This window comes from Macrotis lagotis, chromosome 4 (genome assembly GCF_037893015.1).
Source record: "Macrotis lagotis isolate mMagLag1 chromosome 4, bilby.v1.9.chrom.fasta, whole genome shotgun sequence".
NCBI classification, from domain to species: domain Eukaryota; kingdom Metazoa; phylum Chordata; class Mammalia; order Peramelemorphia; family Peramelidae; genus Macrotis; species Macrotis lagotis.
Window position 1 is genome coordinate 219960679 of NC_133661.1, and position 7360 is coordinate 219968038.

Consider the following 7360-nt stretch of genomic DNA (forward strand, 5'->3'; position numbering starts at 1 on the left):
ATGCTATGACAGAGGAAAAATGACTACGGAAAAGTTTAGCCTATATTGTGAGATGCAGCATAGAAAGAAAATTTGGCAGTCATCTAAGAGATATTTCACTGCTAAACATTAGACCTCTGACCCCAAAAGAAAGTATGATTATTTCTGTCAGACAATGGGTCTAAGGCTTCACATATTTACAATGATGAACAGCTCAGTCAAGAAGAACAATCTGATTATAAACTTGTCTTGCAGAATTGTGATGAATACTACAATCTCAGAAGAAGAAGAAAAACTGCCTTCAATAGATAAAACAAAAAGAAGGGGATAAAGTGAATAGTGGCAGTGAAGGAATTTTTGTCTAACCCGTTTCCTATAATGCTGCTGACCATGATATTTTAGAAAGAGCTCTGATGGAAACTTGCTTGGAATAGTGATGAGCACTTCAGAGAAGGAATGCTGAAAATTCTAATTCAACACTGGAAAAAGTTAATCAATATTTTCAAGGTATATGGAGTCTCTCTTTGTCCAAGATACAAGTATCTTGGTGCTATGCAAATCCTTTGAAACAATTTGATTATGCGTAAAGAGTAATTTTAAAGCATTTAAATCTAGAATTAATTTGCTAGAAAGAAGTAATCATCAGATGAGTACAGGATGAAAAAAGACTTTGGAAGAGAAGAGGCATTGGTTCTATTCCAGTTAGTTATGTGACTTTGGGTAAGTCACATCACTTCTCAGAACCTCACTTTCTTCATTTATAAAATGAGATCTCTGAATTAAAAGAACTCCAAGGACTCTTCCAAATTTAAAATGTAATAATGAAAAAATGCTATTTTGTAAAGAAACCATATTTTTTCAGGTTACAGCCCACCTTGTCCCATGTTATTTAGAGGAAATAAAATCACAGAATTATAGACTGTAAGTGATAGGAAGTACCTCTCAAGGTTATCAGGTCCAAACCACATATAAAAGCAATCCTTACTATAGCCTACATTGACATTATGAATACAGTAAAGTAAAAATAACATATTTACTTGTTATATACATTAATGAATTACAGGATCAAAGACTTATTTATGAGCTATTTTAAAGATCAACTTGCCCAACTTCCTCAAGTAAAGAAACTGAGGGGTGGCTAGGTGGCATAGTGGATAAAGCACCAGCCTTGGAGTCAGGAGTACCTGGGTTCAAATCCGGTCTCAGACATTTAATAATTACCTAGCTGTGTGGCCTTGGGCAAGCCACTTAATCCCATTTGCCTTACAAAAAACCTAAAAAATTTAAGAAACTGAGGGCCAGAGAAGTTAATTAAGTTGACCAAAGCCAGAGTATGATAAGTAGTAAAGTCATGATTTGAACTGATCCTGAATCAAGCACTCTTCCCATTTTACCATGTTGCTTTCCCCTGTTTGATGATGGTAATGAGAATGGTGATAGAATTTCTAGAGCACTTCAGAATTTTCAAAGTATTTTATACATATTATCTTTATTTGATCCTCTTAACATCCCTATGAGACAGGTGTTATTATTATAGTCATCTGACAGATGAGGAAACTGAGACTGAGAAAAGCTAAATGTCTTGCCCAATAAATAAAGCAATGATTTCTACTATTTGCTCTCTATTTAAAAACCTTTAATGGATCTCCGTTAGGGAAGGAGAAAGGGAATAAACATTTGTATAGAAATTACTATGTGGAAGGCACTTTGCTAAAAGTGTTGTATTTAAATAATATTATTTAATCTTCACAACAACCTCATTTTACATGATTATCCCCATTTTACAGCTGAGGAAAATAATGTAAACAGAAGTTAAGTGATACACACCATCAAACACAGTGTCTGAGGTCATATTTGAACTCAGATCTTATTAGACTCCAGATCAAATGCCACCAGTGTCCACCAATGTTTACTGAATAATATCTAAAATGATCCTGGTATTTCAAGACCTTCCCCCAAACAGATTCCAGACCCTCTACAATCAGGATGCTGCCTCCCTGGTTATATTATCTGATACTATTCTGCATGGTCTACATATTTGTGAATCTGGGCCATTCTCCAATTCTAATTTTCATCCATTCTTCTTTTACCCCCAGACCTTTACTCCCACCATCTTTCATTGTTAGAATGTTGGATTGGAGTTCCATCACTTCAATCCCATCTCCTTTAATTTTTTCTTTTTTTCTCTCCTCTGACTTCTCATTATCTCCTCTGATTTCTCAAAAATGCTTTTTTTTTAATTCCCACTAAATGTTTAACTCCCTCTGCTTTGAACCACAGGCACTAGAAAATAAGTACCCTGAGAGTAATATTCATATCATATCTATCTTTAGAGTGCCAACATCAAACAGGAGTCTGCAAAAAGTAGGTACTTCAGAAACATCCATTGAATCAAACTTTTTCCATTTCACAAGGTGCAAAAATTTGGAGGCAGCACATTACAGAGTATTTTTTTTCATTTTTAATTGTATTTATTTTGTTCTGAACTTAAGACATAAAGTACACAACTCCATAATGTAACAAGACCCCAAAGATAATACTAAAAACAATAATAATGATATAAATGTGATAATAAAAACTATATATATGAGAATGTGTTCTTAAGTTTATTATCTCTTTAGCCAGAGATATGCTTTTTTCTTCCATAGTTAGAGAAAAGGCTTAAAAAACAAACACTTCTAACATGAGGTAACAAGGGGATTTAACTTTTACCTGGAGGCTTAATTGACTACAGTCAGATCTTTCCTTAAGAGAAGATTTTAAGAGGAAGCAAGAGTGAACATGAAAGAATTGGGTACCTTAAAAGGAAAGGAATTGGAAATGGAGGAACAGTTGCCATAAACTAGGGATAATATGTTTATCTGGCTAAGAAGAAAGGAGGAATGTGTTCAGTATGAGAAGGGAGGCTATTTCAGAACTAAGTCAAAAACATTTTCTCCATTATGAGATTTTTTGTTCTCTTCATGTTCCCCCAAAATTAAAATTACCTATAACATCTAATTTCATACTTTTCAAGGAAAGCATAGTTTCTCCCTTGAGAAAATTCCCAGATATAAATGGCTCACAAAATAACACTACAGATTCTTTATAGGATTTGGAGCTCATTTTGCACATTATGAGTTTCATCATGTCCAGGGTCAGCTCTGGGCAAAATTGGGAAGTTGGAAAAGCTAGCAATTTGTGCACCAGCATCCCCTCTCCCTTGCCCTTATTTACATTTATTTAATACTACAGGAAATAGTGTATATTTCAAATAGTTCCCCACATATCCTCAGCATGGCCTTATGCTCTAAACATATCTACTTCAGCAAAAATTTGAACTCTACTCCTGGCTCACCCACGTCTGATGAGTAAGCTTTCTGCCTTTTCTAGTCTAGGCTCAAGAATCTTTACCATTTTGTGCCATCTCCTCAGTTAGCTACACATCCACACTTTCCAGCACCTCTTAATGTTTTGTTACATGAATGTTACAAACTATAGTGAGTGGAACAAGGAGATTTTTGTACATAGTAAAAGCAATATTGTAATGATAATGAACTATGAAAAAATTAACATTACAATCATCCAAAGACAATCCCAAAATGACTCATGATGAAAAATGTTATCTACCCCTAGAGATGGAATTGATAGACTCTTGAGTTCAGATTGAATTTTTTTTCATTTTATTTATCTTACCTCTTTTTCACAATATGTCTGATATGGAAATAGGTTTTGAATGACTTTATGTGTAATTATGCATAATTAATATCATACTTCTTGTTTTCTCAATGGATGGTAGAGGGACTGGAGAGAGAAAGTAATTGGAACTCAAAAATTTTTTTAATGAATGATAAAAATAAATAACAGATAAAAAATATTAAGGCATAAAAAAGTAAGGACAAAATAGTGTATTTGTAAAGAATGATTATTAAAGATTTTCGTCAATAATAGACTAAAAGTTAAAAAAGGAATGTAAGGTCCTTGAGGACAGGGATTGTCTTCTTTTTTGTCTGTATTTGTATTCCTGGTACTTGTCACAATAATAAGTGCTACATAAATATTCTGTCATCTAGCTAGCTACCTACATATCTATCTTTTATAATCTGCTCAGTATGAATTTTATCATTATTGCTAAAAATTCTATTTTTTGTTTTTATATCACCTTCATTTAATCAAGCTTTCTGCTTGATTTCTGGATCCCAGTTGATAATTTTCTCTCACACCTTACATTGTCCCTGATAAAAGAAGAAAACATTTATGGTTATTTGGTAAAGCCAAAAGGAGCCCCAGGATTGTGTAAACTTGACATACTGAATTTTTTTTTTCAATATACACATATTGCATATATAAACAATAGATGCAATATATATATACCCATAAATATATGCACATGAAATATATATGTGCACACTGGGTATGCATATATATATTATATATATATATATATATATATATATAATATATATATCAAGTACATATATATTTCAAGTAGTTTGATAATCTCTAATGGGGGGTGGGAATGGGGAAGACAAATACACAAGTTAATGAAACAAGGACTAGTGTAATAAATGGAAAAAAAGAGATCCAAGCATATAGGGGGAAGAGCCTCAGAGTTTTGGACCAAAAGAGAAATAATTTCTATTTACATACACTCTGGCCAGGAAAAAATGACCAAGGTTAAGCCAAAGGTTGGCCAGTCTATGACAGCCAGAGTGTTCAGTAAAACAAAGACAGATCTCAGCCCATCTAAAACTTGTTGGGAAAGGTTTTAAGAGTTTTCCTGAGTACAAAAGAGGTTTGTTCACATAGTAAGTTTCAGAAGCAGAATTTGAACCAATGTCTTTTTGACTCCAATTATAGTTTACCATCTAGAATATCATGTTACTATTACTATTGCTATAGGAAAGGAGGTACAGGTTGGATAAATAGGACTATTTACAATATTAAAAAAATACAAGCAATGACCTATATAGTTGATCATGAATAAACACAATACCTTATATTTGTATAACATTTTATGACCTTTATAAATGCTATAAATTACAAATTAGTCCTTATTCTTCAATTGAACCAAACATGAATTGAATAAGATATTTAAAAGCTGCTCAAGTTCACTCAATTAAATAGTGAAATATCTTAGATTTGACCTCAAGTAAGGCTGTAAAATCCATTTTCCCAAGCCCTGAGGAACTTTAAAACCTAAGAGTTCCAACACTACAGGTGGGAAAAGGTAAAGTATAGTCACAGTTCTGAATAGAACCCTGGATTTGGTTCCAGTTTTTAAGTTCAAATCCTATTCCAGTTATTGACCCCTTACTAGGAGTGCACAAAAGTCTCTCCCTTTCCCCATTCTATCATTTACTCTCCTCACATAAAAGGTTTTGGTGTAACTACTCTACATTGCCTATATTATATCCTTCAGAGAGCATGTTGGACTGAAAATCAAGAGTATATGGGACTTGCAATTAAGAAGAACTGAATATAGTTATTGACTATGGGATTCTGTGGAAGAGAATCAGAAATTGAGGGGCTACTCAGTTATTTCTCAGTTATTCATTCATCAATTGGGAACGACTCAACAAGTCATGCCATATGACTGTAATAGAATACTTTCAAATTATAGGAAATGATCAAGGAGATAGTTTCATAAATCTGGGAAGACTGAAATGAACTAATGCAAAGTGAAGTAGACAGATCCAAAAGAATACTGTACAAATTAACTGCTCAGTACAATGACCCAAGACAATTTCAAAGGACTTTTAAAGGAAAATACTATTCACTTCCAGAAAGCTAAAATAGTGAACTCCGAGTGCAGGTTGAAACATATTTTTCATTTTATTATTTTCTCCTTTTTTCATAATATGGCTAAAATGGAAATGTTTTGCACGACTTCATATGATTAATGTGAATCCTATTGTTTGCCTTCGCAATGGGTAGGGGAGGGACTGGAGGGAGAGAGATAATTTGAACTGAATTTCTAAAATGAATTTAAAAAACCATGCAATTTTTGGCTTCTCATTTAACTTCTTTCAGCCTCAACCTATTTTCAAAGTACCTCCTCAAATATCCACTTGAATTGAACTCTACAGAACTTCATGGTACACTCAGGAAACACTAATTATTGAAATCTCAATATCTTGCTGAGTTTTGGATACTCAGCTTCTTTTCGTCCTCTGTTATCTTATTGGTATGTGGAAGCAAAATCCTCACAAAGCTTTCCTTTATATAGAGCTGCAATCTGAATGTTTCAAGTAACTCTCCACTTTCTATTAGCCATTCTAATTGATTTGGACTCCATGGAACATCATGTTCCCACCCTTGCCTTGTATCTTTGCCCTTTTCAGCCTTCTTTTATGTGCTATCTTTCTCTCTTAGGTTGTAAACTCCCTAAGAGCAGATTATCTTTCTTGCATTTGAAATCCAACATGAAGCACATTATCTTATACATAGTATGTTCTTAATAAATATTTATTGTATTTTGCACACATGAAGCAAACAGGTAACACAGAGTATGGAATTCTGGGTCTGTAATCAGGAAGACTCACCTTCAAATCTGGCCGCAGACACTTATTAGCTGTGTGATCCTGGTCGGCAAGTCACTTAGACTTATTTCTCTCAGTTTCCTCTTCTGTAAAATGAACCAGAGAAGGAAATTGCAAACCATTCCAGTATCTTTAGCAAGAAAACCCCAAATAGGTCACAAAAGTCAGACAAGACTTAAAAATGACTGAGCAACAGATATAACAATAATATACACTATTTTAAATTCACCCTTTTTGATAGGTACTTTTAGAAATGAATTTCTTCCTCTTTAAAAAGGGGATAATAATCATTCCTAACTCACAGGGTTATTATGATGATCAAATGAGACCATATATAAAGTACTTGCAGACCTTAAAACATTATATAAACGCTAAAACTATATCAGGTTCTAGATTTGTCTTCTGTTGGTTGGTGACTTATTTAACATGCTATCTTTTCCCCCTAATGTATGTAATGGAAGTATTAGTTCATAGGTATTTAGCTCACCTTATTTGATCCTATATACTCAGTCTAAGTAGATCAATCAACAAATACCATTAAGAAAATTTAAAAGTGTGCCCAACTCAAGAACATTGAGTTTCTTTGATTTTTTTAAAGCTATAAATATATGGAATAGGAGAAGTGTTATGGGATTAGCCACAATATCTATGCAAAAATCCTCACCAGAAAAATCTACAATGAACAAACAGTATATTTTAATAGCATTATTTAAGTCAAATAGGCTTTTGGAGAAGAAGAGAAATACTTGAATGTCACCATGCCAATGACATATATAAGACTTCTTATCTTTGTAACTTGGAAAATCTGCATATCAACTGTCAATGTGAATTGTTAGGCATCAATTCAATAGCATTTTTTT